General features: G+C 51.4%; 1 protein-coding gene across 3 annotated transcripts in view; it reads right to left on the bottom strand.

Moving 5' to 3' along the window:
• LOC102307068 (ovarian cancer G-protein coupled receptor 1) overlaps window positions 1-10,185 on the bottom strand; it is a 15,518-nt gene extending 5,333 nt beyond the window's left edge. Inside the window, exon 1 of one of the 3 annotated variants that reach the window (XM_005942124.3) lies at window positions 10,045-10,185. The gene's annotated coding sequence lies outside the window, so the exon portion shown is untranslated. Of the gene's footprint in view, window positions 1-255; window positions 4,611-10,044 lie in introns of those variants that run through there. The other 2 variants (XM_005942123.3, XM_042228403.1) reach the window with 2 other exon arrangements.
• Window positions 10,186-10,191: the final 6 nt, after the last annotated feature.

The raw sequence follows: 10,191 nt of genomic DNA, 5'->3' as shown, positions 1-10,191 counted from the left end.
CTTGTGCCTATGGTACGACAACTTTTCTCTGTGCATCTGGTACACTGCGCAGGAGCACTTTGCCCCACACACACACACACAGACACACACACGGAGCAGGAGCCACACACACGCGGCAGAAAAATAACTGCATTGAGAAACTACTTCCTCTGGTCAGTTTCTTTGGCTGCTGTCTGCAATGATAACACTGGTACTCTTACACTGACTCTACTATAACAAAGCTTTTACAAACGCTGATCACAGCCTCACACTAACCTGCAGACATCCACACACCCACGGCTGGTGTCTTTCATCACACTAAAAGCGCACCACCACCCCTCTGTCGTCGGTCTCACCCTCGGCAGCCGTGCTACATCCTCTCCATCCTGCAGTCTCAGTAATAACCGCGGCACCGGGTGCTCAGATATTTGTGAGCGTGCGTATCAGCCGGCAGGAGGAAGTGGACTCGAAGGGAGACTCCTCCCATCCTCAGACATAAACAGAGGGGGTGAGAAGAGGCTGCAGTCAAAGACAGGTCCCCTTTATTAACACGCAGTAAAGCCAGTCAAACACAAATATGATCGCTGTCTCCAGAGGCCCAGGATGTGATGGCGATGGCTGCAGCGTTTCACGCCATCCGGGTGCTGAGGCCCCTTAAAGTCTCCTCTCTCACCTCGCCAGGCACGTCCTGAAACCTCCGCCCGACCCCCACCTCTCAAATCTGAATTTCTCCATATCAGGAAACATGAGCAACACCGGGTTTCCCCTGCACACCCCAGGGCTTTGTGCCAAACGTCAACTTTTCTTCTGTAACTGTGATGGGACAGCGTTTCCATGTTTCATATTCACCCACGACGCAGATGTGTCAAAATACTTAGAAACCAACAGCCCATGTGTTAATGCAGATGTGGGACTTTTCTGTCCAAACGAGTTCAATAAAAAGCTCAGCGACACTGACTCAAGAGCTCCTCATTAAAGGCTCATCGTCTACTGAAACACCTGTTTAAACACCGATAGATCTACTGACTGAGCACGCCGCGGTCACGGCGAGGTCACGCCAAGCACGCCGCAGTCACGCAGAGCATATTTTTATTCCAGAACCCGTTAAACTGAGTGTCCAGTGAGGTTACTGCCAGACTCTGAGAAAAGAAGAAAGAAACGAGCTTCATTGGTCACGTACACAATCATACAGAGCACAACATGCAGTGAAATGTGTCGTGTCCGAGCTGCAGACAGGCCGCAGATGTAGCCGCGCCATGTCAGGGCTTGGTGGGCCTAGCCAGGACCCTTACTGGATACTGGGAGGGAATCAAACTTGCAACTTCCACTCCAAAGCTGTGTGGTCTTACCACTACGCTAAGAAGGGCGACGTGTTTCGATACGTTTCTGTGAATGTTTGATGAAATCTGATTGGTGAGCTAATCCAGGCGCTCCGTGTGGCCGCTCATACTTCCTCAGTTCTCAGGCTCTGTCACTGTGTGAAATCTCTAATGGTTGAGAAACGCACGTCAGTCCTGCTTCATGCTATGATGACATGAATGGCACATAGATGAAAGTAAACCTGTGAAGTTCTCCCTGGTTAACGTGTTGCAGGTCGAATGACGTACTCTTTGCAAAACAGAGCTCAGGTTGATTTGAACCCAGAACAGAAGCTGGTTCAGAAAAAGAGGAAAAAGGTGTTTGTGCGAGCAGAGGCGAGACAGCGTTTCCAGGGTGGTAGAAATGCTCCACTGCCTTCAGGACTGAGAACAGATGCAGCTTCCTGTCGTGAAGCCCGGATTCAGATGGAATCCACACAAACTTCCTGTTCACCAAACGTCTTGTCTGCACTAGACTCGCTGTGGTTCTGCCTTGGCCCGTCCTTTGCGAGCCGCTCTTTAAACTACAGAAACCAGCAAAGAGTCCTGACTTCTTCGTCTCTGATGTTCTAGATGGAAAGTTGCTTCATTGTCCTGGTGGATTCGACTGCTGTTCTTCCGCCAGCATAATCCTGCTCTCAGCAGCGCTCCGCTTTATGCCAGTTTGTTTGTCAGAGTCGTGACAGAGTTGGTCACCTCAGTCAGCGACCGTCACTCAAGTCGGTCTGCCTTCAGCTTTTGTTGCTCGTCGAGTTCCTCTGCTTGTTTTTGTTTTTAGGAGTACAGATATTCCAGTCCTCCAGTGTGGGTGACTTTGACACAGCTCACTGTGTTGTGTCTAGCGGAGGTTTTACGTACAGACCCTCCAAACCTGCAGAGATGGGCTGCTGTGCCCCATGCACCGCAGTGACAGCAAACCTCAGTCAAGCACAGCATCAGTGAAAACAAAGGGTCAGTGTGACTCAGTCCTTTCAAATAATGCCATGAAACACGTGTACACATCCACCTATGTGTGCAGGAGCTGTAGGCGTACAGCTTGTTGTCAGCCTCCATGTCTCAGGTTTATCCCTCCATATGAAGCGGTGTTTTTATGTCTCGTGTGCAGCAGAGGCCGGGTTTCCTCGCCGAGCTGAAGGTCACATCGTGTGAAGGAAGACTTGTTTTTGTGTTGGTTGGAGCGAACGTCTAAATGGAGCGATGGTGACAGTCAGCGTAACCTCTAACTATATCTGTTAGCTTTGGCATGGCGGCGTCTTTGCAGCGACTCCTTAATAACACGCTGCGAAGCGTTTAGAGCCGCAGCAGGCCGCACTCTGAAACCACGGCTATCATCTCGCTACATCCGTCCTCTCCGGTTTAAATCAGTCAGATTAGGGAACAGCCGGATGTGCACAACATTCCCGGAGAGTCGAGCCGAGCTTTGAGACACACGCAGCCATCCTGCATGCTCCATCCGAACACTGAGAAGGCCGTCTGATACGCGAGCGGCACCTGCACGGGTCACCTTTTTCCTCTCAGCTCACAGACAGCTGACGGTTTCCCGCCACACACACTGCTCTGATTGGTCACCAACTCAAATTCAAACCCTCGCCAGCAGGCTCAGCGTGTCAGAGACGAACCATTTGACCAGAGAGCTTAACCGAGCACCGACTCGGGGTTAAAACTGCAGGAACACATCCACGCCGAGATCACCATGATAACAGATGACTCTGTGATCAGTCACCTGATGGTGGTAACCATGGCGGTAAGCAGGAAGTGGTAAATTAGACCCCGCGAGCGTCCTGTCAGTGTTTGCTTCATCCTCAGAGTGCTGTGCCACAGAGCTCATCCTCGTCATCGTTGGCTCTGATTGGCTGAGACGGGTTTGTAAAATAAGCACGTTAACGATGCATAATAAACAGGACGGCTAATAACTGTGACATAAACACATTTCCTCCAAATCACAGGATGTTTGTGTTTGCTTTAGCCCATCGTGAGAAGTTCTGTCAGCGCACAGCGGCGTGTGAGCTCACATCAATGCGCCTGCAGTGCTGCTCGCTTCACGGGGCAGATTCATGTGAAGCTGCTGTGACACGACTGCTCGCCACGAAGCACAGCTGTTCCCATGCCGGACGTCGGTCTGCACATGAACTATTAAAAATGAGGTTAAATGGTTAAAGTGGACTCTGAGCTAGTTTAAAGAGTTAATCCCGAGTTAAACACATTAAAGTCTCACAGAAATCCAGAAGACGGTGAAGTCAGACTCATCAGGCGTAAAATCATCCCGGTTAATCTTACTCAGAAACCACAGACTGTATAGAGAAGAGGGAGGATGTGGAGCTTCAGTATCAGAGATGTTTAAAGCTTTTTACTCACACTCTGAGCTCATAGTTATAAACATGTTTGATATTATTAAGCTGTGATGTAACATCAGCAGGGGGCAGGAAGTATCCAGTCAAAACCTTCTCATTGTGTTTCCTGTGGATGAACGTATGAGCTGTACCTGTACGTGCAGAGTTTCACAATAAAAGACCGTTTGCACTGACACTTAAAACCTCCGTCCCAGTGTCAGCCACGCCCACAGTCACTGAAACCAGGTAGAACCACAGGGAGCATGTGCAGCTGATCAGGAGATTTGAACCACGAACCTTGATGTGAGGTGACAGTGCTGAGTTAGCGTGTCAGGACGATGCTCCTCTCTCTCCGATGAGTTCACCTGGTGGTCACGACTGCTTGCGTTTTCCTCCAAATTCAGAATGTCGTACAGTCTGAAAACGTTGCGTGCAGTCAAACCGTGACTCCTGTCGCAGCACAGTCTGTGTTCATCATTAAAAGTTAACGATTTCAAGCGCGTGCGGCGTCACTGTGGTCCCGTCTCTCTGCCGTTTCTCACGGTGAGCTCAGGACTTTGGGTCAGAGAGACCAAAAAAAGTCCAGAGACTGCAAAATGTGGCCAAATGCAGTCGGACGTCGTGATATTTTTGGCTGTTTCTGACATACTATTTGGGACATACTAAATCTTTTTTTGGGTTAGTGGAATGCAGCCTTCACGAGGAAACACAAACTCAGCTGGTTGCGGCTCAAAAACCCTGCTGTGCTTCAGTGCGTCGACAGATACAACAGCCTCAGGTACAGTAACCCCACTGGCTTCTCACTGGGAACAAATCTCATTTTTCTCCACGAGTCACCAGGGTTGTGTAAGCCACCAAAGCTGAAACACTTCAAAATAAAAGGTTTGAAATTTCAAAATAAAAGTTTTTTTGTTCAGCTGCGGTGGAAATGAGCTTCCTTCGGAGGGTGGCTGGCCTCTCCCTTAGAGATAGGGTGAGAAGTTCGGCCATCCGGGAGGAGCTCAGAGTAGAGCAGCTGCTGCTCACATCGAAAGGAGCCAGCTGAGGTGGTTTGGGCAGCTGACAAGGATGCCCCCTGGGTGAGCTGTTCCACCGGGAGGAGGCCCCGGGGCAGACCCAGGACACGCTGGAGAGATTACATCTCTCGGCTGGCCTGGGAACGCCTTGGTGTTCCCCCGGATAAGCTGGAGGAGGTGGCTGGGGAGAGGGAGGTCTGGGCTTCTCTGCTTAGGCTGCTGCCCCCGCGACCCGGCCTCGGATAAAGCGGAAGAAGATGGATGGATATTGGGTTTTTTTGTTCCAAGTTTTCATGAAGCTCAGAGGAGCAGCCCCACATGAGCTGAAGGCTCAGCCACACATCCTGTTAGAAACACTCAGAACTCATTCTAGTAAAACTGCTTCAGTCCACCCACAGCTGCAAGCTGCTTTGCAACCCACCTGCTCCTCTCCTGCTGTTTCTGAATCAGACGGTTCAGACTCGAATCACAAAACTCACAGAACCAAACCTAATAAGGATGACCGCCGCGATCCTGCCTGAGTTTGAATATAACAGCAGCATCATTAATTAATCATAAACTGATCACTGATTAAACCATTACCTGTTTCATTAACGATCAAAAGGAATTCATTCTGTGATGTTATTTCCTGTTTTATTTTGGTGATTGGACTTCCTCGCACTTCTTGTCTTTATCAGCTTTCCTCCTCTGTTATTGGCTGCCCCTCGCTGATATTTTTTCCTCCTCTCCTCCTCAGTCCACTATGAAGCGGGGGCTGGGCTGCCACCCTCTGACCAATCACAAACATGGATAAATGTCCCGACAGCGGAGTTTATAAAGGACAGAGTGCGACTGTGCAGATGTTAAACCCAGACTGGACGTGCGACAGCAGAGGGAGTGTGTGTGTTAGCCGCGCTGAGTGAAAATCACATGAAGTTCCTGTTACGGCGGCAGGAAGGAGAATCTGATGGAGCAGGTGAGGGCGACACCATCAGTTACCATGGTGATACACCTTCGTGGTACAGGAAACTCAGAGTTAACCCTCACGTTACCCAGCTCGTAGTGCAGACTCTGAGACGGTTACCGTGATAACAGACTGTGTGACTCCCACCCATTCTGACCCTCAGCTTCACTTCCTCACTCACACCGGAAACCTTCTGATAAACACGGCGGCTGTGAACGAATCAGCGCGAGGATGGAGACAGTGATCGATGTGGACTCTGCGGTCTCCATGGAGACGCTTTAAGTATTAATGCTGATCAGGACCAGCAATCAATTTGTCCCACTGATGGATAAATGTCTGCCATAGCTGCAGCTGCTGGGTCTGAGTGACATCACAGGTCAGAGCAGCTGTGATCTGATTGGTCCAGATTTGTATCTTCAGCTGCTTCGACCCGTCAGGTTAAAGCTGAACATTTAAACATCACAAATGACGAGTGTTCATTTCCCCACGCTCATGCTCGAGTCCCCGAGGCGCTCGGAGCTTCTCAGAGCTCGCTCTGCTGCCCGGAGCAGGCCTCGGGCTCGTTCATTCTCCTCTCTCTGCAAACACAACAGCAGTTACGTAAAAGCAGCCTCTGAGGCCGCCGTCCAAGGAAGCACTGCAAGCAGCGTGAACGAGCACCATGAGAAGTTCGAACACAGCCGCACCAGCTGACTCTGCTCATTCCTTAAAAAACGTTTCCAGGACTAAAAATTCCACACGGTATTAGTGGAAAACAAACACACATCATCATTCATAACCAAACAAAAGCACTTAATAAGCTGCAGCAGATATGAAATCTATGGCCTCCTCCCTCCGGGGAAATCAGCTCCATCCAGCGGGAAATAAATCAGCTGTTTTGATTTGCTGTCCTCTCGGCAGATCGGCGTGCACATACGAGCATCCCTACATGCGCTCTGGTCTCCATCGGTAGGCTTGTTTCAGAATCAGCTGATTCATCACAGAGCTGTCGATAAAGTAATCAGATTCCTTCATCCTTCACGTGAACTCAAAGCTAAGTCAGGCGCCTGAAGCGTTCGCCCTGCAGAGCATCTGAGGGGAAGGATTTGACGCGTGCTGTGATGTCACTGCTGTCGATGAGTGCTTCCACTCGAGTGTCCGTGGGGCGCAGACGCCGTCGGTCTGAATCTCATCAGCGCTGCTCGCAGCCAACAGCTCGGCACGCCGCAATGCTGTCTGGTACTTGGTGTGGAAGGAGCCAGCAGACCAATGTGATGCCACAGTGACACATCGACCCACAGGACCACTTAAGTCCTCCGTGGAACATCTTTATCCCAGATCCTAGATCAAATTGGGATGTGAGGAATGTGGAGGTCAGGTGAAACACGACGTTCAGTCTGAGTTATGAGTTTAAACTTTGATCTAGATAAAAGCTTTTCCTTTGTGTCAACTGAAGCTCACCGTTTAGTTCACTTTGAGCCAAGATGATCGACAGACGGTCTTTGGTTGACATGCTGAACCTGGAAGCAGCAGAAGCAGATGTCATGGAAACCAGTGGAGCGGTCATTAACCCCTTGGAGGTGGCAGCTGGCCGTTGCCAGTGCGCGGCGTCCTGAGACGCTGCTGCTGTGATTTGTTCCACCTAGGCTCCTCCCCCAGTCTCCAGCAGACTGAACCATTTTTAGACCTGTTTCCTGTCTTTGTGCCACGACGCAGGTGTGCAGGTGTGTCCTGCCTCCCCCCCACCATGACCTGGGATAAGCAGTTAGAGAGCTGATGGCGCTCGCTGTGTGGCACCGGCCATGAACAGCGCAGTTCGCTAACGTTTTAACCCTGAGGTCTGATCCGGTGATGCCGGACAGGACGGGTGGCGTGGCAGAGGCGGCGCTGCCGGACTTTTTCTTACTGCTCGAGCATTCTTAGAGATAAACAGGAGAGGGTGGGGGCGTCTGTATTTATCAGCAGCTGATTGGCTGCTGCAGCTCGTCATGACAACGTGTCTCTGAGCAGTTTGCACCTCGCAGAGTTCAACCCCGGTTCCTGTTCACGCTGTACACGAATGGGACGTGTTTGAGGAACAGGCGGCAACAGGAATACAGGAATCTGATTGGAGGTGAAGAACTTCACAGTGAAGATGAGGAGGTGATTTCCTCAGGTCAGAGGTCATTCTTCAGACTGTCAGCATTCATGTGGAGGTTGCTGAGGAGCAGCAGGCCTCAGACAGCCTGGACTCCCTCTACAGGAAGAGGCGGAGCTCTTCTTTAAGTCAGACTGAGCTCAGGGTCAAATGTTTCTGCAGGTGTAGGCGAGCGGTGGTCAGCATTGGTGCCTCACAGGGAGAAGGTCCTGGGTTTGAATCTAGCAGCTGGCCGTGTTAGCTGCTGATGGGTGGAGCAGATTTTTCCAGGAGATGGAGATCATCTGTGTTCACGAAAGGACTGCAGGTGGAGGTTCTCAGATTACAGGACGTGTTAGTTTGCAGCAGCTGCAGCTGGAGTCTGCAGGGCCGTCCCCACCTACACCTCCGTCGGGCAGCTCTTAGTGTCGGTGGATGCCCGTGTTATGAATAACGCACACGCGAGCGGTGTGAATGTGCTAATGTGCAGTTTATGTAATGTCAACAAAAGCACCGACATCAGCACCACGATGAAACACAGGCCACGCCCCCAAGAACACAATGCAGAAACATAATGTAGGCAGAGGTTATCTGTGCGCCCAGCGCAGTGTCAGCCTCTCACATGTTTGTGCTGTCCCTGCTGGACACCAGAGGAACTGCAGCTCCTGACTGCCCTCGTGTGTAATTTGGCGTGTGAAGCATGGCTGCTTCAGCCTGCCAGAAAGTTCCAGTGGGATTCTTCCCAGAGACACGACCAGCACGTGGGCGGCTCGCTGCCTCAGGGCACGGACACAGTCGGAGCCAGAAAGAAACCCAAATAAATCCAGTGTGGACGAAGCTGGACAGCAGTGTTAGTCCCAGCGTCTGTCTCCGTCCTCACCGCCGAGCACCTCCCTGAGACTCCCCTGCTCTGAACCGCTCCCCGCTATTCGTATGATGGTATCTCAGCTGTGTCCGTCAGCCACAGGTGTGGCGTCAGCCGTGGGCTATCAGGGTCAGTCGATCCGTCCCACCTGTATGACTCCCACAGAGACTGACTGAGGGGCTTTCAATGCTTTGACTCATTGATGTACGATTAGTTTAAGGAGCTCTGAAAGTTTCCATGAAGCCGTTTCAGTTCTAACAGACCGGAGTGTCCCCAAGAGGGCCGTGGACCCCCTATTGATCCTCTACCTATCACACGAGCCAAGGTGTGAAGATGGGTGTGGGTCACAATCAGGTGAACCCACTGTGAGATGTTGCTCCACCATATCATGTGACTTACTGAGATGTGAGTGGGTGTAATCCAGCTCTGAGATCCTTCCCAGGGCTCTCACATGTCTCCACGATGACCTGGATGGCCGAGAACCTTCACAGACCTTCGGTTAGCTAAACTGATCAGAGTGGGGTGGGCCCACTCAGAGCCAAGTGTCATGTCCACACCGCCTGCCTGTAATTGAATCCACAGCGAGCAGGTTCCTACTGTGAGCTCGAAGCTTCCAGGCCCCGGGGGTCTGCAACAAATACATTATTAATGTGCATCATGGCCTCACGTCCTGCTTTAATAACGCTCCACACCTGAGCTCAGCCTCTGCAGCTGAACGCTCTTCAGGCCTGCTGCTGCCCCCGCGGGACCCCGACGCCCCCCGAATACTAACTCAGCCTCTGATCGAGCAGCTGAAAGGACACAGGCTCTGAGTGGGAGAGAGAAGCCGCCCTGCATGCCAGATTTCCTGCGAGCCTACCCGAAACCACCACAGACTGAACCCATGCATCATTTACCGCACATCCTGACTACAGCCGGGAAGCTCCCAGGATAACCCGGCACCACCAACATCGGGACTCCTGATTCAGACCCCAGCAGGACTATATGTGAACTGTAAACTAATCCTGCTGGGGGCATCTGTCTGCTGCGTCACTCACACCTGAGAGTCAGCTGTGCTGAGCAGTGGAGGTGGCGATCCTCCAACACCTCACTGCTCATTAGGAACGACAGCGGTGCCTTGAGGTGTTGTGGGACATCACAGTGACGTGACTGAGACCCAGGTATTCCCTCCACAGGTGATGTGACGTAGTCTGTGCCTTTATGGCGCTCCAGCTGGAAACGACCCGTGTGCTCACTGCTGTTAATCATCCTGCACGCACGTGCTCTCTGAATATTACATGAACGAGCTCCACGCTCCATCCAGCAGGAAGAATAACACACGCCAAAACCAATTAATAACTGATCAATAATTAATAACTCACAGCTTCAGACCAGCCAGAGAAATGATCTGCATCCAACAGCACGAGCCCGCTCACACACAAACACACTTTCAGGGTTTCAGTAAGGACGCGGTCTTACCGGCTCTGCAGCTCCGCTCTGAATGCCTCTGCAAACGCTGCTGCTCTGCCTCCTGCCTGCCCACACACACAATCTCACTCTGACACACACACACACGGTCTTTATGATATCCGAGTGGGAACATATGAAAGTGTCCACACAGTCCAC

This window comes from Haplochromis burtoni, unplaced genomic scaffold (genome assembly GCF_018398535.1).
Source record: "Haplochromis burtoni strain Fernald_Lab_line unplaced genomic scaffold, NCSU_Asbu1 Contig_321, whole genome shotgun sequence".
NCBI classification, from domain to species: domain Eukaryota; kingdom Metazoa; phylum Chordata; class Actinopteri; order Cichliformes; family Cichlidae; genus Haplochromis; species Haplochromis burtoni.
Note: the sequence above shows the minus strand (reverse complement) of the source record. Positions and strands in the feature narration are given on the sequence as shown.